This window comes from Onychostoma macrolepis, chromosome 05 (assembly GCF_012432095.1).
Source record: "Onychostoma macrolepis isolate SWU-2019 chromosome 05, ASM1243209v1, whole genome shotgun sequence".
NCBI lineage: Eukaryota > Metazoa > Chordata > Actinopteri > Cypriniformes > Cyprinidae > Onychostoma > Onychostoma macrolepis.
In genome coordinates, this window is record NC_081159.1 from 37,343,033 (window position 1) to 37,370,848 (window position 27,816).

At 35.5% G+C, this 27,816-nt stretch overlaps 1 long non-coding RNA gene across 1 annotated transcript; it reads right to left on the reverse strand.

The window, feature by feature from the left end:
- Positions 1 to 15,314: 15,314 nt before the first annotated feature.
- Positions 15,315 to 17,348, reverse strand: LOC131541422 (uncharacterized). The gene is made up of 3 exons (XR_009271501.1): positions 16,203 to 17,348; positions 16,049 to 16,104; positions 15,315 to 15,839 (listed from the first exon to the last, which is right to left on the reverse strand). It is a non-coding gene; the product is annotated as an uncharacterized LOC131541422 (long non-coding RNA).
- Positions 17,349 to 27,816: the final 10,468 nt, after the last annotated feature.

Sequence of the window (27,816 nt, forward strand, 5' to 3'; positions counted from 1 at the left end):
ACCACATCTGGTTTATGGTTTGATTTGCAATGATGTTCATGGAAGTTAATAGACAAAACTGATCTCATCTTCAGCAGATTCCCTAGTTTCAGTTTATATATATATATATATATATATTATAACATTCATTCAGTCTATATTTCATCTACTTTACGCTGTAGCAGCCAAATATGAGAATATACAAACCACTAATACAAATCACTAAATCCTGATTGCAAGTCTATGCTTGCAGTGCCTTTTTTTATTTTAATTAATTTAAGTTTAATTTTATTAACCATGAGTTTAGTTTTATTAACATTTAACATTTACAGGTTTCTAACTTTTTTATTTTTTGTTACATGAAGGACACATTTAAATTATCTTAGAAACTGTTTCCATGGTCTCATTTTTTTTTTTTCAAATGCCACATCTGTAGATTATTGTCACAGAAGTATTACAGATACAATTTGAAGAAAAGAATTCTTCTCACGTGAAGAATTTCCTTATTTAGTTCAATAAATACCTGCCACTGTAATTTTATCTGCCTGTTGCGTGTTTTATATCATTGAGAGGTGGTTAGGTTTAGGGTAGGGGTGCCATTAGATGCTCAAAACAATATATGAATATATAAATATACATATAAAAATTATTTCTACTTTTGAAAATGCATGCTAAGAATTAAATGTGTAATACATTTTATTTGATAAATTCCTCCCACAATCCATAGACAATACAGGTGATGCAAAATTTCCCATTTGTGTGAGTGCAAATGTGTATGTGGATGTGTGTTAGGGACTTCTGTATGTTTTTTTGGTGAAAAAATTGCTTTTATTTTACAGTAATGTCTAGTAATAACACTTTATAAAATATCTTTTACTGTTATATAAAATTAGTAAGGAGCTTCTTTGTATTACAGCAAGTAATATCACAGTAGGTCACTTTTTACTATAAGCAGGGATGCACCGATACTACTTTTTCCGATACTACTCGCTGATACCGAGTACCGATATTTGTATTCTCATTGCATATGGAATTTTTATTTTCACTCTTAATTATGCCCATTAAAATGTATTTTACAAGCTTTTGTTACTTACACTGTTAATGTTTTTTTTGTTTGTTTGTTTGTTTTTTGCTCTATGGTATTTCGCCTTTAATTTCATAGCACATTAGAGCTTCTCCATTCCAGTGGGTCAGTACTGTAATCACAAGACATTTTCCTGTAATAATGTAAGGAATCAATCATTGTCCTATAGCCTACATAAATATTGTATAATAGATATATATATATACTGTATATATATATATATATATATATAGATAGATAGATAATTTTTTATCATCTGAACCATGCTGTGACTTATATTTCAAAGCAACTCAACTCAATTAACATCAATAAACAAAAAAGCAAAACACGCACACACATCTGCATTGGTGCAGAATGAGAGAGACTGCTAGTTTCTGCAAAGACTGCTAGTTTCACTTTTTAACTTTAAATAAGTTGTGTGTGCTACGAGTATGAGTTCAAGAGCGTACGATCTGCCCGATACCGATACCGATACCAGTATACTATAAGATTCACAATTTTGCATAATATGTAAAGTTAACAAGAAGCATACATGCATTCGTGCATTCGTGCATCAATTAAAAGTTGTATTCGCTATTTGCAAATGATTTTAAATTTTCAGTCAGAAATTGCTAGTAAATTTCATAGTTAATTACAAAAAACTGCAAGTAACATTGAATTAAACATGGAACTTTGAAGTACAAAGACTGGAATAGAATTTTCTTGTAAAACATACCTCAATAAATGTTTTTATTTACAACTTAAATTTTTTATTTCATTTTTTTATTATTTATTTACTTATGTATTTATTTTACAGTGTAACAAATTCAGCTATTGAACTTTTCAACAAAAATTTACTAGTATTGTATATTTCTTGTTCACTGTTAGCTCATGTTAAAGCTGTGGTCCGTAAGTTTTGCCTCTTTGTCGCCAACTCTGTTTGAAACCAGAAACTGCAGTTATTTGCAGAATTATCATCTTTTCGTGGGTTGTGCATCAGCACGGCTCCTTAGCGTGGATGAATCTAATGCTTTGAGATGTATGTGTGACTGCACCAGTTTGGATATTCACTGTCGGTACCTCAAAATCACATAATCTACATCTTGGAATCATCTGAAAAAGTAACATGTCCGTTTTATTCTGACCAACTGAGAAGAAAAAAAAAAGCATTACAGTATATCGTGCTACCAATGGTGATTAAATCTAACGATCGCTAACCATGCAAATTATCATTATTGTTATACTTTGTTCTCAAATGTTAATGTTAACAACATCAGACTGTATTTAGTGTGTATTAGCGTTATGTGTAGACTACTAGTGACTACGGGTGAATCTCCAGTTGTCACTGATGACTGTTGTATGGAACTTTCTGGAGAACAATCCACCATCAAAATGATATGTTTAATTATTCCAGCTGTTGTGAGAAAAGGCTATAAATGATCTGCCACCTGCAGCATCCTCACGTGCGATATAGCAGGTATATATATTTATTTATGCTTACAGACGTATCGTAATGATGCAAAGATGAACGGCGACATGCTTGTACTTTGTGCGAAAACCTAGAAAACAGTAGTTCAAGCTTACTGTTGTGACTGACTGGTTATGTATTTGCCCAGAAATTGATTTTGGATCATTTTTAACCAAAAAAAGTTACTGACTGCAACTTTAACTACTAATAAATACATCCATACAAGGAAACACTGTGAGCATGATTCAGTTTATTGGGAAATTCATACAAAATAAATGAGATATTAAAATGAAATTCAAAATTGACACTTCAATTTGAAATGAATTCAAATGTGAACGGGAAAGAGTTAACACCTCTGGTGTTTCCACCTTGCTGAGGCATAATTGCCTGTTCAGTGCTAATTACATCACTAAAGGTGTCTTAAAGAGACATCACCGCACTGTGTCAGCTTTAATTAAAAGGCCCAGCCTGTTCCAGCCAAATCCTAATCAATTGTATGATCAATGCGAGGTTTGATTCATTCGCAATGCAGTTTGTTGCACCGGCAGGACGACTTTCTCTCTCCCTGCCATGTGCTGCGGTGAAGCAGCCATCAAATGAACCACCCATAAATATCTTCACTTCACTTGATTTAAAGAGCACTGTCTAGGGCCCACTCTGTTAGTTTTATTCTTGCTTACTTCAAGGGAAAGCGTGCATTGGCTTTTCCTTTTTTTTAATCCTTTTCCCCTGCTTATTGTTCTTTTTCCACAGTTCAGTGCTTTCCTTGTTCTTGTTTGCGCTTGCTGCAACATCTCATTTAGAAACCGGATGAATTGTTTATTCTCAGCAGCAAATGCAAATCTAGCATCACTTGCTCTCCTCTGCCAAATATTTGCAATCTGAAGTCTGTATTTATTGCCTGTGAAAAATATTAATGTTTTGTTTGTTTGACAGATTCTACGTGCATAGAAATCTAGTTTAGAAGTGGTTTTAAATCAAATGCAAATCAAAATGAGTTGTTCTTGTTTTACTAACCACTCAAAAACATTCTTGATGCTTTTCTTGTTGGAAAACCACTTCAGATTCTCATTTCAATTTCCCACGGGGCCAGTGACTCAGACGTACAGTCTAGAGCGCTCACAGTCTTTCCACAGACACAAACACTGAGGGTAAAATAGTGATCTTATTATACAAAATGGCATTTACAAACATAATCATATTAGATTCATCCTTAAGCCTAAATCAGCAGCAAACACGGAAATCGTACTCTAAAATGTGTATAGATATCCCAGTTGGTGACAGTTCGTGGCTCTTTTAGTGAGCCCGGTCTCATGAAAATGTGTATAAATGGTACGCCATATAAAAACGAAAACTCGTGGTATTGATACGCAAAAATGGACTTAGGCGTATATATGAAACGAAAGTGTTTGGCGTGCATATAAAACTCTGTTTTCGCGTGCATGTGATACCAAATTTGTTGGCGTGCATATGATACCCCACAACCCTAATCCTACCCATCGCGTAGCATATACACACCAAAGTCCATTTTTGCGTATCCATACCACGGGTTTTCATTTTTATTTGGTGTACTATTTATAAGCACTTTCATGAGATCGGGTTGCTTTTAGTCCAGTAGAAATTTATGTTCCATTTTCTGTTTACAGAGTTTACAGGTTAAAGTCAAACATCATTTAGGCCTGATTTACACTACCAAAAAACAAGCAATACTACATTTATGAAATAAGTACATTGATGATATATTAAGGTTGGGCTTATTGTTAGGGCTTATTGATAATCTACTATTAATGAAAAGCAAGGCTGTATCCGAAATCATTAGTCCACTCATACAGTTCACTTGAAGGAGTGAATGAAAACGAGTGAGTGAATTCAGACACTGAGTGCACCGGAAGGAATGCCACTTTTGCATATTTGCTTGCTGTTTAATAATCATTTGAAACGGGCAGCTCCAGTAGTAAGATTGAAGGATTTATCTTGACCTCTGTTACGGAAATTATGTATAAACCCTAATAGTCAATTTACAATTAATTTGTACCTGTGTTGTATTACTGTATTACGCCGTGGACGAGCGCTTCTAAAATAAATTAATGGATGATTCAGCTGCAGGCGCCATCTTCTGGTGAGACGCGGGAATTCATTCGGTGCGCGACTCTCACAGTGCATTATGGGTTATCTCTAGCTGTTGAGTGTACATCGGTAGTACACTTGTTTTTGCGGTGCATTGTGGGATTGAATAAGTGCATTCGAGACTATGGTTTCGAAAACCATTTAAAATGGCTGTCCCCTCAAATAATGCACTATTTGAGGGTATAGGGGGCGATTTCGGATACAGCCCAAGACTACTTAAGTTTACTGATAGACAGACACTTTCACGACTATTGTGCATCTTGCAATGTACTGTAAAGTATATATTAAATCATTGTTTAAAAAAAAAAAAAAAATGTCTTACTTTAAAGTATACTTATTTTGATGTGTTGATTAGCATACTAAAGTACACATTTATAACTGTAGTGTGTAATTCAATATGATATATTTTATTATTATATATAATATATTTTAAATGTACAAAAGTGCAGCTTTATTACAAATTTGTAATAACAAATATTTAAATATATAGCATACAAGTTTTAATAGAAATGACAATAAAGTATATCTTAGTTTCTAACATAAATTGTCATGGACTGTGCTTGGAGGAACGCAAAGGAAACATGTGTAACGGGGTCAACGAGATGTGAGGCGTTCACTTGATCCATTTGCAAAGCTTTATTAGTCAGAGACATGGTCATAACAGGCAGGGTCACACAAATGGCAAACAAGTATATAGAGGGCAAGGCAGAAGAGTACTCAAGTGAATGGGCGTGGTCTCCGATCGGTGAACAATATCCAGAGGGGTTGACAAGAGGGGTAATTCAGGTACACGAGCAATAATCCGGGCAGGGGCGAACAGAGTCCAAGACAGCAGGCAAAGGGTTAATCCAAGATACAACAGCAGAAATCAGAACACGAGGAAACAGGCAAGGCAAGACTAAGACAACTAAGTAGACAAGACTAAGACAACTACGTGGGCTCCGTAGAGTAGCTACCACTGGGGGAGAGATAAACGCTAGACAATACGGGAACTAAACAAACACAGAATGGCTCGGTAAAGCAGCTATCGCTAGGAGAGGGATATATGCAGAACTAAACACAGAGCTAAACATAAACACAGAATGGCTTGGTAAGGCAGCTAACACTTGGAGAGTGCTACATGCAGAACAATACTCGGCCCACTGTGAACGGACGTCCATGGTTTATATAGAGTGTGTGATTGTGTGATAGCTCTCAGGTGTGAGCGTGTGATTGAGACAGCTGTGTGTACTTGGTGCAATGAATGATGGGAAATACAGTGAAGTCTGGTGAAGTGCAACAATAGTGTTGTGCAAGAGTCCATGTGATGAGCGAGTGACCTCTGGTAGTGAGTGAACGGAAGACCATAACCCGGATTCATGACAACATGGAGTATAATCAATAGTCTTTAATCCATAGAACACAGGGTTCATCCACAAGGAAATGGCAGGAAACACACAAACATAACTAGTAGACCCGACACAAACACAAACTGAACAGACTGGGGCTTATAAAGACAGGATAACGAGGGACAGACAGGTGCGGGGAATCAACTAATACTCAACTAATACTCAGGAACATGACCAAATAAGGACAAAACATGACAGACAGTCCAGAATCCTGACATAAATACTTGTATTTGACAGTGCACATTTCGAATAAGTAATTATGTAGTAAATACAGTAAGCAATTAAATACAGTACTTCAAATAAGTAAATATGAAATAACATGAAGGTGTACTTCAGTCCTACTTAAGTTGTCAAAAAAAAAACAAAAAAAAAAAACACTAAAGTTCAACTAACTGCATTTATTATAAATGCAAACTACAATATAGAAAACTATTAAACTATAGAATTTCATTTAATTGCATTTAGCATGCAGTTAAGTGTTTGAAAACATTACATTTATTTCACAAATATATTCTTTGAAAGTATATTATTTTTATAATAAGTGCTATTTAAACTATGCCTAAATGTACAGTACTTTATCAATAGATGGACACAAATCAAAAGAGCGTTTCATAACAAATGGCTCTGATGTCGGAAAATCTTTCAAGACCCTGTACTACCTGAAGATCATCATTGCAGCCTTGCTGGACCTCCTTTAGTTTGTATACTGAGCAAAAAGTCTCATTGTGGCTGACGCAGTCAATATGAGACAGCATTCAGCATTACATGCTAGTGAGAAACTCCACTGTAAGGACTGCTGCTCCTCAGAGATGTGTGCAGAGTCTGACTGCACTTCCAAAGACAATATTACAGTCATCTGCCTCATTCGTGACACTAACGGATTTGTATACAGAAGGGAGGAGGAACAGCTGGCTGTCTGGTGCAATCATAACAACCCGGAGCTGAACACGCTCGAAAGCAGCGGAGATCTGAGCAGCACCGAACTGAACACACATACTGTATAGGCTCCATTGTGGAAAAGGAGCAGGAGATCCAGGAGCAGCTTCCCCTCAGGCCGTCTACCTCATGAACAATTAAAACCCCCTCACAACTCTCCCCATAGTGCACTTATTTCCATTGTGAACACAACCAGAGGTGTAAAATGTAAATTTGACTCACATTTATTCAACTACCCGCAGACACTCCTATCTCGTTTGCACATTAACTTCCCTAGTGAAAAAGAAGTACACTTTAGCATACTTTTAAAAAGAGTTATTGTTACGGAAATAATATTCTTTATAGATATATATTTATACACACTTATTTTGATGACTGACATGCTAAAGCACATATAAAATACTTGTATAATTAAAAAGTAGCTTCTGTAGTGTATTTCAATTTAGTGTGTTATTTAAATTGAAATATACTAAATTTCATGTTCATAATTACAAATGTGAAATTACAAATATATTTCAATACAAGTTTTAAAAGAAATGACATTAAAGTAGTAGACATTATAATAGTAATTGTGAAATGACATATACAAATGTATTGAAGCCCTAATAAGTAGGTAAAAATAAAAAAATAAAAACTCTAAAGCAATTACCATGCAATTAAGAGTTCAAAAAGATTACATTCAGTTCACACTTACGGTTTATTAACTTTTTGTAGTGCACTCAAGAAACAGTCATAAAAGTGTTTTGTTTTGTGTGTGTGTGTGTGTGTGTGTGTGTGTGTGTGTGTGTGTGTGTAAGAGAGAGAGAGATAGAAGGCTACAACAGGTAGGCTACACTTTATGCTCGGCCTCCTCAATGAATATGATCATGTGACTGACCAAATCAGAAGAAAACTTTCAGGTTTTTTAACGGAGCAATCATGCAAATCTGCATATTGTATGTCACCCTGAGGAACGATTACTAAATAGTAACCTAAAACATATACAAATAGTACCAAAATTTGAGTAGTCAATATCAATTCAAGTGAAATTTCACCATTGTAAATTAAGAATTAATTTCCATGAATTATTAATTAGTTCCTTCATTTTAGTCAAATCATGGCTAATGATAATTTGTTCCCCCAATTTATTATTTTGTTTCCTTGTTTTAGTTCAATTGTGACCCTGGACGACAAAAGCAGTCTTAAGTGTCATTTTTTCGAAATTGAGATTTATACATCATCTGAAAGCTGATGTATAAATCAAAATTTTGAAAAAAAAACGCCTTTAAAGTTGTCCAAATGAAGTTCTTAGCAATGCATATTACTAATCAAAAATTAAGTTTTGATACATTTACGGTAAGAAATTTACAAAATATCTTCATGGAACATGATCTTTACTTAATGTCCTAATGATTTATGGCATGAAAGAAAAATCGACAATTTTGACCCATATAATGTATTTTTGGCTATTGCTACAAATATACCCCAGCGACTTAAGACTGGTTTTGTGGTCCAGGGTCACAATTGTGGCCACATAAGATGTTTCTTTATTAAAACATTAAATAAAGAACAAAGAAATAAATGAAGAGCAGTGAGTAATGTTCTATTTTTCTGATGACTATTGTTGTGTGATTCATGTTAATAAGCAGCAGGATTGTCAGGCTGCATTTACTCTTAGCCCTACTGATAATAAAACTGATAACCGCCACTGATCCATTTTATTATCAAATTTGTAAAGTATTTTTGATAAGGCTGGTCCCACACACAGGGCAGGTCACATTTCTGAAGTGATCAATAATCACGTAGAGATGGCCTGCTAGGTTCAAGCCGGAGTGGATCAGAGCTCTGGCTATGAGAGGTCATAGGTTGATTAGACAAGTTAATTAGTTAACGTTGCCCTGGGCCTCTAATCACTTAACACTAGCTGTCTCAATTTGACAGATGGCTGGTAGACATTGAGCTGTTAAATGCTACCAATCAGAGGCTGTGCTGGGAGGAAAACCAAATCTAAGGGAATCCTTTGTGGAAATATGTATCTTAACTTCAAGGGTGTCATATCACACTATGTCTGAGTATATCATTTGATATTTATCAACATATTTTAAATCCTATTAAATGTTTGATCCTGTTGACAGATGCTTCTTGTCATTCAGATTCAAAGGTCTTGCACATTGTCTTCTACAATTATCTCTTAAAACTCAATACAGCTATAGACATTTCCGGCAGACTAACAAGGCAACCATATTTTAATGAATGAACAGAGACAGCCAAATGAGATTCACATAGAAGGTGTTTGCATATTTAAATACATTTCTACTATTTATCTACTCTATAAAATGTAAACTGAGGATGATCTGACCGACACCTTGAGTTGTCAATACAGACACATACAATGTTTAAATAATGCAAAGTGTGTTTGCTCCCGAGACTTGGGGAGGATTGTTCAATATTCCAGACACGACTCCAATTAGTATTGATGGTGATTCCAGAGCTCTTAGTAGTGTTGTAAGCGTAGCTAGCAGAATGTTCTGCCCTTTGCCATACAATCAAAACAAATGGACCAGATGTTGTCCAACACCAAAGATGACAAACAAGCACCATCAAAGCAACCATATGATAGTAGTCCATGGTGCTCGTGCATGATATTCCAAGTATTCTGAAATCATATGAAGGCAACCTGCTGAAGCTCTGTAATGGCATTGTTTATCCCCGTACTCATATTTAGCACATTAAGACTCATCCCACCAGGTTTGATGTGAATGATGACTGGTCTATGTTTTTCCACAAACTAAGCTTTCATATGGCATCATATGGACTGCTGCTATGAGTTTCGCCAATATTTTTATTTTATATTTCTTTATATTAGGTTATTATGTGCATACATGTTGATCCATTATAATTACATTTAAGTACTTGCATTTAATTAGCATTTGTTGGTGGGGCAGAAATTAACAAAAATGCCCCACAAATTCAATATTTAGGGGCAAAAATTGCCTCTTAATTAAATCAATTTATTACGGCTGTCGCAATTAAAATGAAATGTGACAATGAATGGAATGTGTCTATTCATGAAATTAAATTTGCATTAGATTTGTTGCATTAGATTGCCACTTTGTTTTGTTTTTTTATAAACATTATAAAGGGTGTTTTGCATAACTTTTGCTAGAATAGACTAACGTCATGAAACGACATGTTTGTCAGAATATGACACGATGTTTCCCTAAACACAAAAACATTTCTACATATGTATTCTATTAATCAACATTAATAATTACTATTATTATATCAAGAGCAAAAATACAGCATAATAACTTCTGTCATAGTATTGCAGCCATAACCTGTAAAGAGTCCTCGTATCATTTTAAAAAGTTTGTTGTTATTGATAACAGTTTAAAGTATTCTGATTGACTGAAGTAATTGGTTAAATTCAAGTAACTTACGTTAAAGTCAATACAGATTTGATTAATAAGTAATTATAAAAATTCACCTTACGAATAATTTTAAAAACTGCCCCTGAAAATCATCACCAGGGGGCAAATATTGCCTCTTAAAGGAAAAGACCCCAATTTGTATTTACACTGTTAACTTCAGCCCTAACCGTAACCCAACCCTTACCCCAAAACCTAACAACTACAACCCTTATAACCCTAGCCCTAAACATATCTTTACTCCTAAACCTAACCAAACTCATTAGCAGAATATTTTTCAGAATAAAATGTAGTTAAACAGTAAATCCTTTGTCTTGGGGGTATTTAATGTTAGTACATAGTAGGTTAAGGCCACTCTAATAGTTTCTTAGAAAAATAAACAACTTGTTTTTATCAGTTTCTTACTACTGGTGCTTGCAAGCTTTCAAACCTATCGATTCTATCAGACTTCAGGATCACATTCAATCAATTTCCAAGTCTGTATCTGGTTAATGTAAACATATTGATGAAACTAAATTATTGAGGGATGTCAAAACAACGCCCTGACAGGGTCATATATAACTGCTGAAATAAAGTAGATGATTGTCAGTAGGGGACACTGCATGATGTGTTGGTTCCTTTATGAGGTGTCAGGTTTTTGATGGCAAATATTATAACTCGTCTTTAGCTATCAGACTGCTGCAATATATTAAGAGACAGATCAGCTGTGTGGATCAGATCAAGGTCCCATGAGGCCCCTGAGTGCTTATCTTCCATTAAAGTGAGTACTCGGAATCCTCCATCTTCCATTAAAGGGATAGTTCAGCCAAAAATAAATAATTTGCTGTTAATTTACTCACCCTCATGCCATCCAAGATGTAGGTAACTTTCTTCAGTAGAACAGTAAAAAAAATAAAATAAAAAAAGATTTTTAGCTGTAAACGTGGTCCTTAGTGATTCATATAATGCAAGTCACTCGATGTCCATTTTTGAGAGAGAGAGAGAAAAAAAAGGAACTCAAAATTATTATCCGTAGCTCCTGATGATATATTGAGGTCTTATAAAGCAAAATGATCGGTCTGTGCAAGAAACTTATCTTCATCTGCTCACCTTTTTACATAAACAATGAGAAACCATAAAAACTTTAATTTCTTCCCTGGGTTCACGCATGTGAATTTCAGCGGCTCATCTGTCTTCAGTCCAAGTCGAACTGTTTCCTCAGTTTAGTGAGTGTTGGAGGAACTGGAACTCTGAATGAGTTAATTTATCATCATTTATCGTTCAGATACACAACTATTTTTGGCTCATTTGAATGACTGTAAGGTGTCTGAAAGTAAGTTTTGATTGGGTAACCTATAGATTGCTGCTCAAACTGTGAAATGTTTCAGATGGTTTCAGATCACTTTTGGCCACTACTATATGGCAGTTTATTGACTTTCCAACTGACCACCAAACCATATTGCAAAAACAAGCCACTTTTATGAGGATTGTGGGCTTTCCTGGAGTTGTTGGAGCCATTGATGGAACTCATGTTCATATAATTGCTCCAACTGTAAACGAGGAGACATACCAATAGAAAATGAAGCATCAGTAATTTGTGATAATTTTGCACAATGCAAAGCATTTAAAAAAAATACATTTAAATATTAAAATATGTCAGTGTCTTAATTAAATGATTTTATTGTTACATTAAATGATTGGTGTTGTGCTGCTGTGTCTTCACATAAGTATGCTCACTATTGGCTGATTCAGAGGTTGAGGTCAGCCATTTTGTGTTGACATCATCGTAGTCCTTAGTTCACAACACTTAAGTTTCACCTCAGTCAACACTTAAGAATCAGTCTTAGACTTTACTGAAAGTTGCTTTTAGCTTCTTTATAAAAGTCTCCTACTCTTAGAAAAGTCCTACTTTTTACTAAGAATTTTTTGACACTTAAGTCAAAGCTTAAGTCTATTCTTAAGAGCATTTCTGAGAAGTTTTATACATACAGTGCTCACCAAGGGGGAGAGCACTATGGACAGCGAGAGCATGGAGGGATGCCCACTGCACCATGGCTGAGGGTGAGCTGAGCTCAGCGGACTGTGTATTACCTGCCCTTCTCCCGTCATCATCTGCCTGCCCTGAACCATCTGTCTGCCCTGAACTCTTTGTCAGTCCTGTTTCGGCCATGGAGGCCATTTGTGAACTATCTGTCTGCCCTGAATTGTCTTCCTGATGCGACCACGAAGGTCGCTCCCCTATCGCTGGCGCTCCCGGTGCTGGTAGTGGCCTTGTGGTGTGTGTGGGCAGCGCACACCGTTCCTAAGCCCCCTGATCATCCTGAACTCCTGCCCAGCCTCCCTCTCCCACCACCTCTGCAGCAGTCCTCGCTATTGCCACCATTGTCCCCAGGCAGCCCCTGGCTCACCTTCAGCCCACCATCAGTGCAGTGGATTCGCCGTGGGTCTGCCAGTCTCCATCGGTGTCGTGGCTGGAGGATCCCTTGTCTCCGCCTCCAGCCTCAGAGTTCTGGACTCCGCCTCAGCCCTTTGACCCAGCGGCTCCACCATGGCTCCTAACTCCCTCCTCTCCACCGTGGCCCGTCAGTCCACCAGCTCCCCTAGGTTCCCTCGTCCCTCCAGCTCTGCCTTGGTCAGTCGTCGACCATCCGCTGCCTCGGGACTCCACTCCTCCGGCTACACCTCATCCCTCCGGCTCTGTCAGGCTCCTCCTTCCCCCCCAGCTCCACCTTGGTCCTCCCTCGCTCCGGCACCACCGCGGCCTTCTGGATCCCCGCTTCCACCTCGGTTGCCGGAGCCATCTGTCTTGTTAATGAATGAGCGTGTGTGCATGATTGCCAGATTGCAAAAAAATAAACAAAACATTGGGCAGAAAATATTTCCTTGTAACAGAAAAGCTCTGCTTTGGGGATTTGAGCTCACGTAGTAGAGGCATGTACAGCAGTCTGCAATAATATTTTGTCTCCTTTTTTTTTTTTTGATGAAAATAATTTTGATTATTAGATTTGATTATTTAATTTTAGATTTTGGTAAAGTTTTTATCTTTTAAATACATTTTAGTCTTTTTCATCAACAAAATTCCATGTTGATATAGTCATCGTTTATTGACCTTATTGTCATCTCATCTTCATCTCATTTTAGTCAAGGAAAAAGTCTTGTCAATTAACATTTTTTTGTGATAGTTTTCGATAACAAAATTAACACTACATAAGACTCAATATATCATTAGAAGTCATGGGTATTAATTTTGTGTTCCTTGATATGATTTTTCTGACTCTCAAATTCATTGACATTTTATGAATCACCATGGACCATGGTTTCAATTAAAAATCCTCTTTACTGTTCTACAGAATAAAAACAAAAATAAAAAAAAAACTGCCTTGGATGGCCTTAGGGTGAGTAAATTAACAAAGATTTAAATGTTTTTGGGTGAACCATCACTTTAAGCAATTTGACTCTGCTGATTTGGTAGACCTCAGCCCAAGTGATTATTCACACGGTACAGTACGGGGCCAAGAGCTTTAGTGTTGAGCTTCCTTAAAGAAAAATGCCTCTAATAAATTACTGAGTTTATATGTTGACTGTATAGCTAGAGAAGAACAGGCCTGCTGGTGCTCCCAAGGATTTTTCACTCCATTGTCCAAATATCACAAGAAGTTTTTCTGTGCTTTCCACATTTGCCTTTGGTTTGCAGACTGATGGACTAAATTTATTATGCATTCTATACAGTGTGTTATGTATTTTATGCCACGTCTACTTTCAATTAAGTCCTCAGTTACACTGCTCAAGGGTGAGTGAATTTTTTATGTCAGTGACACACATCCCAAAATAGTAATTAGACTTGTCACTACACCAAATTCTTATACATCAAACAAAACCTCATAGGTTTCATAATTCTCAATATCACCTTAAAATTATACATACTACATAGCAAATCTCAATAGCTTGATTGTTATATAATTGAAAAACATAAACTATACTATTGGACAGCAGTATATTAGTATATAAGTAGATATAAGTTTGATATATAAGGAATCCTACTTAGGATTCACATCACTGTATATCTATAGTGTACACCTGCGTACATTCAGTATAGTCACACAAAGTGTTTTATAAATGCTATGTATAAAATCACAACTTCCAGTGATAAAATAGCTAAATGTGGACTATATTATTGCACAGATCTTCGTATAAAGTTGGATGTATGTCTAGCTTTATCCGCATACATACAGTTTACTAGCGTAGGGCAATATACCCAGGTAAAAAAGAAATATATTTAAATTGTGCTTTTTCAGACACACTTGATGTATTTATATTATACTATACTAAGTGCATATTAAATGTATTATTTTGAAACAACTTTAAGTATATTAAGTGTATTTCAAGATATGTTTAAGTTCAATTTTAATCTATTTGTAATACATTTAATATATTGAAATTGTGTTAAATTGGAACCACTTTAAGTATATTTAGTGCAATTTAAGTGTATTTCTTAAAATACATTTAAAATGTACATTTAATACTTCATGAACTACAGGTAGAATATATTTGAAGCATCGTTTTAATGTGCTTCAAGTACATTTCAATTGTATTTCAGCTCATTAGAAATGCATTAGCATTACACTACTAGTATATTATATTTATTAGTATTATATTTTTCAGTATATACACACATGTACACTTTGATATCTAGAAAATTTTAATGTATTATATATTGTGTACATTAGAAATATTCATAAAGTACATTAAAAAAGTACAGCAGCGTATATACTTTGGTGAAAACAAAAAACATACTATTAAATGTATTAAAAATGTACTTGAAATACAAGTATGTTTATAGTATATTTGTATTACTACAAACATACTCAAGTACATTTTAAAACATTATACAAAAAACATTATAATAAATGAAAAAAAAAGACAAATGCTATGGAAAAGCTACCTTATCCATTTGTAGAACATTTCAGTTATTTTACATCAATGAATAAATAAAAATTACAATGCAATTTTCTGAAGAAAAAAAAAAACAATTTACAGAAAAACAGTGCAGAAGTGAATAGATATGTGTGCAAAGACTGAAGATGATAAAGTTAAAGCAACAGAATAGGGAGAAATGGAGGGGGTTTTGGAGGTGGACGAGGAGATGGTGTAAGAATGGTGAGAGGCAAAGGTGCGGGATGATGGCAGGATGTGGTGAAGGGATGGTGATGGGAGGATGACGATGATGCCCTGGCGGCTTAGATGGAGTTTGGCACATGGCACAGACCCAAAGCATCCCAGTGCTGACAACACACGGCGGAATCGAGGGAGCGAGGAGTCAAGATGTAGTTGGTGTGGCTGCCGACATCTGGGGGCCGACCGATGGAGATAGAGCTGGTGGACCCGAAGACGCAGACGGAGGGCCGATGGAGCTGAGCGCCATTGCAGGTTCCGGAGACCTGGGCACAGCCTTGTCGTCCTGTCATACAATATTTTGCACAAGTGCCTTGCAGCTTTGGAAAAAAACAAAACAGAAACAAAATTAGATAATGGATTTTTACATGAATGACTGACAGGAAGCACAGATTAGCCACCTGGAATGGACACATTGCAAACATTTTTCTACCAAGATTGACCTCCATTATCAATCTTGATCATCCTCTATTAGGCCTGATTCAAAAATCTCTATAACAGAGGTGATACGATATTAAAATATACTTACTATTCCTTTCCTTGTCTCTACACTCAGATTTCAGTTTGTCTTCTATAGCAGCTGATCTGAAAAACAACAAATGTTAATATTTCTCACAAGCACAAAAAAAGGCAAATGATGATTGATGATTTGTTTTCTATTTATGAATGACAGAACAATGTACCTGGTCTGAAATATAGTCAAAAACCTTCCCAGCCTCAGCAGTTTCAGATGTACTGTATGCTCTTACAAGCAGCCCTTCTTACAATTTAATCTTTGTTCTTATCTGTAATGAGAAATATATATTAGAAAATAAAGTCGATAAGGTTGTCAAGCTTGAACAAATATAAACACCAATCAACCAACACTACCACAGTTGGGTGATCAGCTCAAGACAAAGTAACTGTATGTTCATAATCATGGTTTTTCAAAGATCATTAACCTCATTACAATGAAGACAAGTTGTTCAGGAAATCAGAAATAAATACACTTCATGTTGCAAATAAAAACTGTTAATGTTGTACATGTTATAATGACTAATTTTATTTTATTTTTATTTTTTTTCTGCCAATGCATTTGTCAAAAACATGACTGGTACAGACAAATAACGTTAATTAAATACAAATCTTACCTGAAGTCACAGTGAGGTATAAAGCCAGATGCCATACACACTTGCAGAAGCTGGTAAAAATAAGAACACATCGCTATATTTTCTAATTAATCTCATAGTTCCTCCAAAACAATTTGAATTCTGCCATCACTCACCCTTAAGATGCTCCAAACCATCTAAGACTTTTGTTCATCTTCGAAAAAAAAAAAGCGGAGCTATTTTAATGAAACCTGAGAGATTTATGTTCCTCCGATGAAAAGATTAATCAAAGATGTTCACGTTTCAAAAAGTTCATCGCAAAAAAACATCGCCAAAGTAATCCATATGAATTGCGTGGTTTCCTCCAAGTGCCCCAAAGAGACACGATCGCTCTATATAATACTGTTTAAATATAGACTTATATGCACATTCAAGGGACATTTTCACGCACATCATATTTGATTTACGAAGCTCTCTGCTGCGAGCTCATCATCATAGGAACCGATCAAGTTTAGTCTATGTTGTTTGAATTTAAACACAAATAAACTTTTTTTTGTTTTGTTTGTTTTTTTTTTGTTTTTTTTTTTCCAGATATGATGTTGAAATCCTTATGGGAATTTCAGAAATATATATTAGAAAATAAAGGCATCAAGCTTGAACAAATTTATAAACACCTAGCTTATTACAATTAATGTATCATACTGAACAACAGCCTAATCAAACAAAGTAGCATAACCCATATTAAACAACATATTTTAAATATTGCAATGGTTAATAATATTTGACAAAGGTTTGTGCATTGTAAATGTTAAAAATGTTTTTCAAAATATTGTACTTTTCCAAATATTATAATTATAAATACATAAATATTTAAAGTATATGTGTAGGCCTACTGCAATATAAAGTACATTAAAAACCTACTAAAAGTGTAATCATTTTATGTTCTTACACCAAATACACATAAAATATACTTTAAGTAAGGGTAACATAAGTAGCCTATGTTTTCTGTAAATACACTAAAACGTCACTAAACATATGCTTGTGTTTAATATATTCCTTAAAAGTGTAACTAATAATATATTTATTAGCATAGTATTTCTACTATACTTTTTGGAAATATAGTAATAGTGTGCTTGTGTTTAGCATATTCCTTAAAAGTGTAATAAAGCATATATTTATTACTAACATATTTCTAGTATACTTTTTTATAAATGCATTAAAAATATGCTTGTGTTTAGCATATTTCTTAGAAGTATAACTAAGCATATATTTAATACAAAAGTACTTCTAGTATACTTTTAGAAATATATTAAAATGCAATTAAATATATTTTTAATGCACTTCAAATAAGCATGTTGGGAATAAAAATGTATTATAAACATACTACTTGAATTTCACGTATATTTTTAATACATTTAATACTAGTCTTTTTCACCTGAGTACACTATGCTTGACTGTTGTCTCAAAATGTAACTACATTCCCAGTTAACAAACGTCACGGTTGGTTTTGGGTTTTGTTGGTGTTCTTGTCTTTTGCGTTGTATTCATGCTTTTAGTTTAGTTTCCTGGTTTGTCATGTGCTACCCTTGTCTGTGTGTTATGTTCTGATTGGTTCCTCTATTCATGTGTCATGTTCTCCATAGGCTTGTTCGACTTCATGCGGTGCCACAAAGATATGCTACCGCCTGCCAAAAGCAATGCATTCTGGTTAGAACATTTGTCTGACTTCGATCGGTGCTGTAGCCGCCTTACATGTGCCATCAAAGTACCGCGAGAGCAAAACGAGACCAGCCGCCTCGTTCAGACGCTGCAGTTGCTCAAAATCGGCTGCGAAAGCCTTGATGATGACACACTTCTCATTGGTTAGATTCTGTGATGACAAGCAGTGTGTTGTGTGTTTATTCTAACAATTCAATTCCAATAACGCTCACAAATCTGTGTTTTTATAACAGTAAAAGCTTTTTTAGTGTAGTTGCACTGTTATCTTGAGTCATTTTTATCAAAAACACTGATAAAAGCATATATACCCACACTTTATTGGTATTTAGTAGCCTACTGTATATCTTAATGCTGAACTTTATTCTTGAGTTTTATTCTTCTTTTATTCTGAGAACATTTTGCTAACATTCACATTAAGTTAAATGAATGTTCACAGAGTGCAAAAAATAAAAATAAAAATAAAAATAAAAATAAAAATTCATTCATTCATTCATTCATTCATTCATTCATTCATTCATTCATTCATTCATTCATTCATTCATTCATTCATTCATTCATTCACTCACTCACTCACTCACATTAAGGGAACATTCTTTTTTATTATTTAGCAAACATTATGGGAATGTTACTTTTGGGTGGACTGTGAATGTTCAGAAACAAGTCCAACTAAAATATTTAGAAAAAAATCATGAACATATAAATAACAATTATTCTTACATTTTTGTTACATTTTGAAAATATTATCAAAACTAGAACTTAGAAATAGAATAAAAATTAGAACTTTGAATAAAAATCCTATTAACACTACTGGAAGGACAGTGTGTTACAGTGTGTATTGTGTAAAATTTTCTACAATTAAGTTTGACTTGACTTGGTGAAGAATGCGGGCACAATGCCCATAAGCCAGACCTGCATCAGTTAATGTAACACAAGAGCCTCCACACCACTGCACTTATGATGCCTTTTGGTCATGTTTAGAGCTCAACAGTTACCAGCCACATCCATTTTTATTTTTATTTTTTTTATTATTATTTTTTTTATACCAAATATCTCTTTTTGTGTTGCACAGAAGACAGATGGGTTTCACTAAATGGGTTTCAAACAACATGGCAGAAGTTTGCCTTTAAGGATCTCAACATCACCCTTTACTCATCCACTGTCAACACCACAGCCAACACTATCCATCTTCTCTCATCCCTCCATCCAGCGATGTGAGAAACCCATCTATTACAGCTTCTGTGCAATTACAGTGTGGCAATGAGGGGACAGAGATATGCGTGTCAGGACCAGTTTCACTAATAACAGAGGCACGGAAACGTCTTTTGAAATGCAGCGCATATTTTGCTGCAGTAATTTAAGGTGCCTTCAAGGTAACAGTCTGCATATTCATCTGCATCATGGTCATGCTAATAATTTTATGAGTATTGACCATGTTTCCTGATTCCCAGAATAAGGTATCGCTCTGCTATGTGAAGCGTATTCTGTTTACGCTTGGCAAAAGAAGCTTTTCCCTTCTCATTTTTCAAGTGAAATTGATACTCAGAAATTTGTGGAGAGCAGTAATATGAAATAATACAGGAGATGCCTTGGAGGAAATCTTTAAATGAAAACATGACCGAGGAAGAGAGACTCCTTTCCTTTAAGCGGAAACAGCACATCCATCACAATGAAAGTCCAGGACACCCTTCGGTGAGATGAATAACTACGCGTTTCACTTTAGTGACATACAGCATGTGCACCAGACACACGCATACACTATATTCAGGCATTACTGCATAAACAGTGAAAATGTCCCTGTGGAAAGTGTTTTGACAAGCCTTTATGCTGAAGTTATTTATAATCTTACAAGTTCAGCTTTCCTTCTAAAGCTATCTATCTGAAATAATCTTGAACATCAAATGAATATGAAGGATGTATAAATCAGGAGCCTGTGCTTTCCAGGCAGTAGTGAAGCAATTAGTTTAACCACATTTCTCAGCAGCGAGGTGATAAAGTCACTATTTTTTAAGCTACTTTAACGGTTCAGTAATTTTCAAGCATTTTTAGCATCGCCTGTTCAGTATTTTCTCTCAGTCGTTCACCTGTTTTAAAATGAACTCCAGATGCCTGATTCACAAATGAATTAATGAACTGATCTTTTAATGACTTCTGAGCTGACAAATAATAAGAGTAAACAGAATACCTTAGAAATCAGAGAACAAAAAGTGAGCCGATTAAGTGGAATATATACCTGGATCAATTGAAACCAAATCTGCAGACCACAACAATAAAGTAGGTCTTTGTTTAGTTCATCTCTTGCAGTTTGTGAATTACTCTATGCTGCAGGTAAAGACATGTCAAAGACCAAAGAGAAACAGCCTTTATGGACATTTTGAGAAACATACTCTAGTTCTGTTTCATAAGGCATTTCTAATACATGTTGTATTTGGTCCTACACAAAATAAGAAGTAGCCTAAATGCATTAAGCTACTTTTGCCTTGTAGCTTTTAGTTTCTCTAAAGGAAAGTGTACAGCTCATCTTTCTGTTGAGCAGTTGGTGGTTTAGCAGTGGATCTCTTAGCTTAGACTTCTTGCAGTCTGCTGAACAGTATTTCTAGGCTGAACTAGAAATGTTTCATTCTACTGGTTACATTTTGATGGATTTCCCAAATCTGTCAGTGTTTAGATATGAGTTCTCTCCAAAGCTTTCTCCAGCCTCCACACACTGTCAATGGAGCGACACACGTCCCGAGGCTCGTTTCATAAGACTGTTATTTTTTAAGAGATGCACAGGCTGCTGTATATCTACACTGCTGGAGTCAGATGTACTGATGCTTTGCAGTGACAGATACTGACTTTCAGAAACTCTTCTTTTTTTGTATGATTACATCTTATGTAAAGGAATAGTTCGCTCAAAAATGATTCACCTTCAGGCCATCCAAGATGCAGATAAGTTTTCTGCTTCATCAGATTTGTGGAAATATAGCATTTCTACAAATCTGATGAAGAAACAAACTCATCTACATCTTGGATGGCCTAAGTTTTTTGTTGTTGTTTTGTTTTTTTTGTTTGTTTGACTGTTGATGTGCAACAATATTGTTTATTATGCATGTTGCAATTAACCTAGCAAAAAATAAATTAAAAATGCCATACTTTATTTATTTCAAATACATATAAGACTTAAGACTTACTGATATAAAATTATTATTAAACTTAATTTGGAGTATTTATTTATAGCGCAATGTATATTTCTTAATATTATGCATACAAGTAGTTGTTCCAATTAAGCATACTTTAAGTGTACCAGTTTAGTACAAATGCAAGAGTATTTTTTTTTAATTAAGCACATAAATATGTAAATGTATTTGTAGTATACTCAGCACAAAATAAATGTATTTCAAATACATTTTAGTATTAGTTTTTTTGTTTTCACTAGGGTACAGGCATTCAGCATTTTGACGTTGTCCCATTATTGAGAAGTCATTTTTTTTTTTACTTGAAGCCTCTTTGATAACATGAAAGCTGACCACAATGACCAGCTCTTATTTCATTTTACCTTAATGCCAACAGAATTGCAATATGCTATTAAATTCATGTGAATGTTCATTTTTATTGCTCTGTGCATTTTTATGAAAAACCAGCCCAATGCAATTTCATCATTATTACAAGTTTGCTGATAAAGTAAAAGAAAGCACATTGAAATTGCACTAACACTCTCTTCAAAAAGCCCTCTAACCAAACAAACATTATAAACATTATATGCATGAGGATTTTCTGAGCCGTAGCCATGACATAAAACCCAAAATGCCTCTCAGAATAACTCTCAGCTCCCCTTTCTCTCTCTTTGTTGATATAAAGATAAACCCACGGCCGGCATCTCTGGGACTCTGTGTACGAGGCGATGCTCTGTATTCCTTTAGCATTAAAGCCCAGAAGTGCCATCAAAGCAAACAGTTGAGCGGTATTGACTGCCCGTGGCTGTGTACTTTAACTATTACCTCCAACTAGAAGAAATGAACAAGTGTGTTGTGAGAGTGTACATCTGTACTAGACTACTGAAGCGAAGCAAATTTGCATACTTCTGTGTTTAAATAACTTGGCTGCGGGCTTTGCTCTGTGTGTCCATTTCAGGCTTCATTGAACATCTGAACCTGATAAAAGGTGCTAGTTAAACAAATGTGATGCAATTTAGGAAACTGGTATATTTTGGCCAAGAACTGAATGCATACACATGGTGAAGAACATCAACTAGGCCAGATGGGTGAAATCCAATGAAATCCCAAACTCAAAAGACAAAAATAGGAAATTATTCTTTGCTTGAAGAAACACTACGGCATTCTGAAATGGGCTCCATGTACATTTATGATTAGTACATTAATTTAGCTATTTGTGGAGTTGTTTGTTTTTGGTCACCACATCACAGAATCTGCAAAATCCCTGACAAGTACAAGACGTATATCTGAAAAATACGTAATCTGAGCAAGTATGAAAAAAAGCTCTAATTTGTTATAGCCAAAAGTATTCATTTTTTTAATCAAATTATATTTATGGTTCAGTTCAAAGACAAAGTAAAACGATTATTGCACATAAAGACCATATACTGTACTTAATATATTTTCTTTAGACATAAACCAAAATGGTACTTTATGATCTCTGAATAAAAAAAAAGATATTAATTGAATTTACTATTTATTTATTTTTTTTTACATGGTTTAAGTGGTTGCAATAAATTTATTTTAGCTACATTGTAACGTGGAGTTTGGGTTTGGTTTCTGGTTAAGGTTTTCATGTCTTTTATTTTGATATTTTGCCTTGTTTCCTGTTCTTGCCATGTGCTCCCTTAGTCTGTGTGTCATGTTCTCATTGGTTATTGTCTTGTCATGTGATTATCAGTTCTGTCTGCTCATTGGTTACTTTAATCATGTGTCTTGTATGAAGGTATTTTTGGTGCAAAACAAATGAGCGTCCGTGACAGCGGAATAGCCACACATGTGTATCAGTAAATTTGAAGCCACAGACAAAAGTCACAAACTTGTAGATTGTTTTCTCTCCCACAAACTCAACACAACAGTTACACCTTCTCGGATCCTTCATTGCAGATACACAAATCCTATTCTATGAATCACAAATCAAGAAACTCGTACGCTCACATGTTTTGGTACTATTGCTGCAGTGAATATGGTGCAAAACACATTCACACACCTGCATCAAAAATGTGAAGTCGTGGACAAATTTGGACATCCGCAAATCAGTATGTGAATACTTCTAATGAGATTTGCACACTTTTAGAATGTTTTCTTACATATATATATATATTTATTTCTTGGATGCTTTTTCTAGCAGTGCATAACGACAATGGCTTGAATCTGCTGCTACGAGTCTTAAACGCTGTTTTTCACCTGCAAATGACAAGTTTCACGCACTCTCCCTTTTGCACGACATATCTGTGTGACAAATGGAGCAAAGGTGATTTGTGCATCTGTAGAGGAAGCGGCGGCCCCTCTTCCGAGATCAGAGAAGTTTGGCCAATCAGAAGAGCTAGTTTGGGCGCCTATCAGCAGGGAGAAAAAATAAATAAACTTTCGCGAACTGTGAGCATCTTCCGGAGCGGAGAGCCAATAAAGGTATGTTTTTTCTTTCTTTTTCTGAAATCACTCACCGTTATACTGTACAGTATATTCATTTATAGTTTAAATATTAAATGAGTTTAGCTCCAATCCTGATATATCTCACCTACCTTTAGACTTCTAGTAGTCCTAATTAATTTAGCTGGTAAAGGTGTGTTTGATTAGGGTTAAAGCTAAACACTGCAGGACAGTGGCCCTCCAGTACCAAGTTTGCCCATCCCTGTTTCAACTCACAAAGGCTTCATAAAAGATAAACTCATTAATTAAACAGATTATTATGAGAGTGTCATATACAAGATGATTAAATATATTTGTTAATATATTTAAATTATAAACAAAATGTACAGTATAACAGTGAGTGAATTCAAAAATAGAAAGAAAATGTACCTTTATTGGTATTTGCTGCTGTCCGCTCCGGAAGATACTCGCAAGCGTTTTTATTATTATTTTATCCTAATTTTAACCTATCCTGGGTAGGTTTAAGGGTGGGTTAAGGTGTAAGTGATGGGTCAACAGTGTAATTATAAATGTAATTACAGAAATTAATTACAGACGTAACTACATATAGGTATTTTTAAAAATATAAATACAATGTAAGAACATGTATGTACACAATAAGTGCATTGTACCAAAAAATTTATTTAAATGTAATTACATAGTAGTTAAGGCCAACTAATATAAAGTGGGACCATTCTTTTTATTTGTTGAACATGTTCTTTTTAAAAATACAAATTACAAATCTTCATCTCTAGCATGTGCATCACCACAGTCCCCTGGGGACTTTGTATCTGAAGCAAAACAGACTTCACAGAAATAAAATACAGTAAAAATTTGTTTGTGTTATTGTGTTAAATTTCAGTAATTTTGGCAAAGTTGACAAGCTCTTTGATGAGAAACACCATGAGGGGATTCAGACTGATGCTTTTTCTTTGCACCCTCTTTCCAGAATTCCATCTGATCTGTGACTGAATGGTATGCCACCAGGGTTGATTCTCGGAATGAACCTGCAAGCACAAGGAAAAAAAATAAATAAATCAAAAAAGTGTTAACAGAATTTGCCCTAACTGCCAGACTTTGTGCTGTATGCAATTTGAAATTAATAAAACACTATACTATACTATACTATACTATCCTAAAGGTTGCGAGTTCGAGTCACAGGTCCAGCAGGAATTGTAGGAGGAGGGAGTGAATCTCAATACCACGACTGAGGTGCCCTTGAGCAAGGCACCGAACCCCCAACTGTTCCCCGGGCGCAGCAGCATAAATGGCTGCCCACTGCTCCGGGTGTGTGTTCACGGTGTGTGTGTTCTCACTGCTGTCTGTGTGCAAAGTCAAGTCAAGTCACCATTATTTTATATAGTGCTTTTTAAAATGCAGATTGTGTCAAAGCAGCTTTACAATATTAAACAGGGAAATAGTTTGTCAAGATAGTGTGTCGTTCTCCTCTAGCCAGACGAACCAGCAGTTTGTTCCATGCTGCAGCAGAGTCAGATTGTGTAGATTACTCATCTGGTTCCCGTGGTCCTTTCCCGATTGCCGTCTAGGAGACGAGGTCTTCACTAGGGATCTATCTCTGGGGCTCATCTAGGTGTCCTGGTCTCCGCTGACGTTCAGGGCTGTAGAGGTGCTGATCCACCATCTTATCTGGATACGGACTGGATCTGGTGGCTACGGTGACCCTGGAATAAGAAATAAACAGACTAATATTAGCATAGATTCCATTCTTCTTATGATGTAACAAGTACATCGGGTTTTATGGGAAGTATTCCCGGTTCCGGTTGACCTAATTAATGCAGCCTAACAATCCTTTAACGGATTTGAATTATAGAAATGTGTTAGTGTGTTATGTGTAAACCAGGTTAAAGAGATGGGTTTTTAATCTAGATTTAAACTGACACAGAGTGTGTCTGCCTCCCAAACAATGTTAGGTAGATTGTTCCAGAGTTTGGGCACTAAATAGGAAAAGGATCTGCCGCCCGCAGTTGATTTTGATATTCTAGGTATTATCAAATGGCCAGAGTTTTGAGAACGTAGCGGACGTGAAGGACTATAATGCACTAAGAGCTCGCTCAAGTACTGAGGAGTTAAACCATTCAGGGCTTCATAATTAACAAGATTTTGAAATGTATACAATGTTCAATAGGGAGCCAGTGCAGTGTTGACAGAACCAGGCTAATATGGTCAAACTTCCTGGTTCTAGTAAGAACTCTAGCTGCTATATTTTGGACAAGCTGGAGTTTGTTTATTAAGTGTGCAGAATATAGCATTACAATAAAGCATTACAATGATATAACCTTGAGGTCATAAACGCACGAATTAATGTTTCTGCATTAGGGATGCAACAATTATAGATTTTGTTGGTACGATTATAGTCTGAGGAATAATCACGGTTACACGATTATTACGATTATTATGCATGTATTCATTTCACAACATAAAATCACATAAACACTCTTTAGATATTAAAGTGTTATTGATTGCTGCCTTTCGAAACAGAAATAACACAATAACCAATAATACAGCACACAAAAAAGTGCATCTCTCCTATTGGAATTAAAAAAACGTGACCTCTGCTCTGTAAACATCCATGTCAGTATTTCCCTTTTGAAAATAACGAATGGAAATAGATCACAAATGTATTTGGTGTTTTCATTTTGTATATTCTTTCTACATTTTTTTTGGACCTGAGGTACAGAAATTGGAAAGATGGTGAAAAATCTAAATATAAAATGATGATAAAATATAAGACTAATATTAACTTTATCCCACAGAGGGCACTGTTACTAATGAGGGGAGTAAACTAAACTATTATTGTAATCAACTGTCATCCATACTTATTCATTTTAATAATCTTTATTCATCTGATTTTACATATGGCCTGAGAAAATATCTATTATTTTGGTTTGTGAGATCGAGATCGAGCTGCCCACACAAACATTTAGGAGGACAGAAACGTGTTGTCAACGCTGCCCAGCGACTTTCATTAATAAAATAGCTTATAGATAGTGGATCGCTACATTATATTAATCAGCAAAGAGGGGGTAAAATGACTGTTTAAATAACTAAACTCAAATCTTCATTGCTTAAAGTGATGTGCAGATGCAGGTAGGCTAATTCACACACTCTCTCTCTCACCGCACCATTTCATCTCTAAAGCGAGCAGAATGTTAGAGCTAACGAACTTCGCGTCAGGTGGTCCTTGCCTTCACGTCGTGCATTAAAATCGTTTATTGCACAGCGAGAACAGGTTGGCGAGCTGTGTAATTATCCCTTATGTATACACTCTTTAGCAATTTTTACGGCACTATTTAAATGACGCCCTGGTCATTCTTGGTGTACCCGAAATGGTCCCACACTATCGACTTCAGTCATTTCTCTGGTGGAAATAAAGGATCGCTGTTTGGTTCCTCTGTCATAGTTAATCTAGTAGCCTCCATGTCTCTGATAAGCAAGGCATTTTAAGATGGTGCACCGCTAGTGTAACTTTGTTTTCATTTTGCGCAAGTTTCAACAGTTCCGTTCCGTGCAACAGAAACACTCGGTGTAGCAGAGCCTTTACGATTAATTAACCGTGACGTTTTAAAGCGCGGTTAATCGTAAAACCGGTTAATCGCTGCATCCCTATTCTGCATTTGACATTGTGAGCTTAGTGTTATATTGCTGAAATAATGGGGTTGACTCCCAGGGAATGTATAACGATTAAAAAAAAAACAACTTTAACTAGTTTACTTCGGCTAACTTACCAGTTGATGTTATCCCTGTTACGATGGCAATCACAAAAAAAGCCTCCAACTGGAATGCAGATGACATGATCCAGACCATAAACTAGAAAATAATAATAATTTAAAAAAGCAGAAAGTGAAAATACTACTTAATTTTCAACT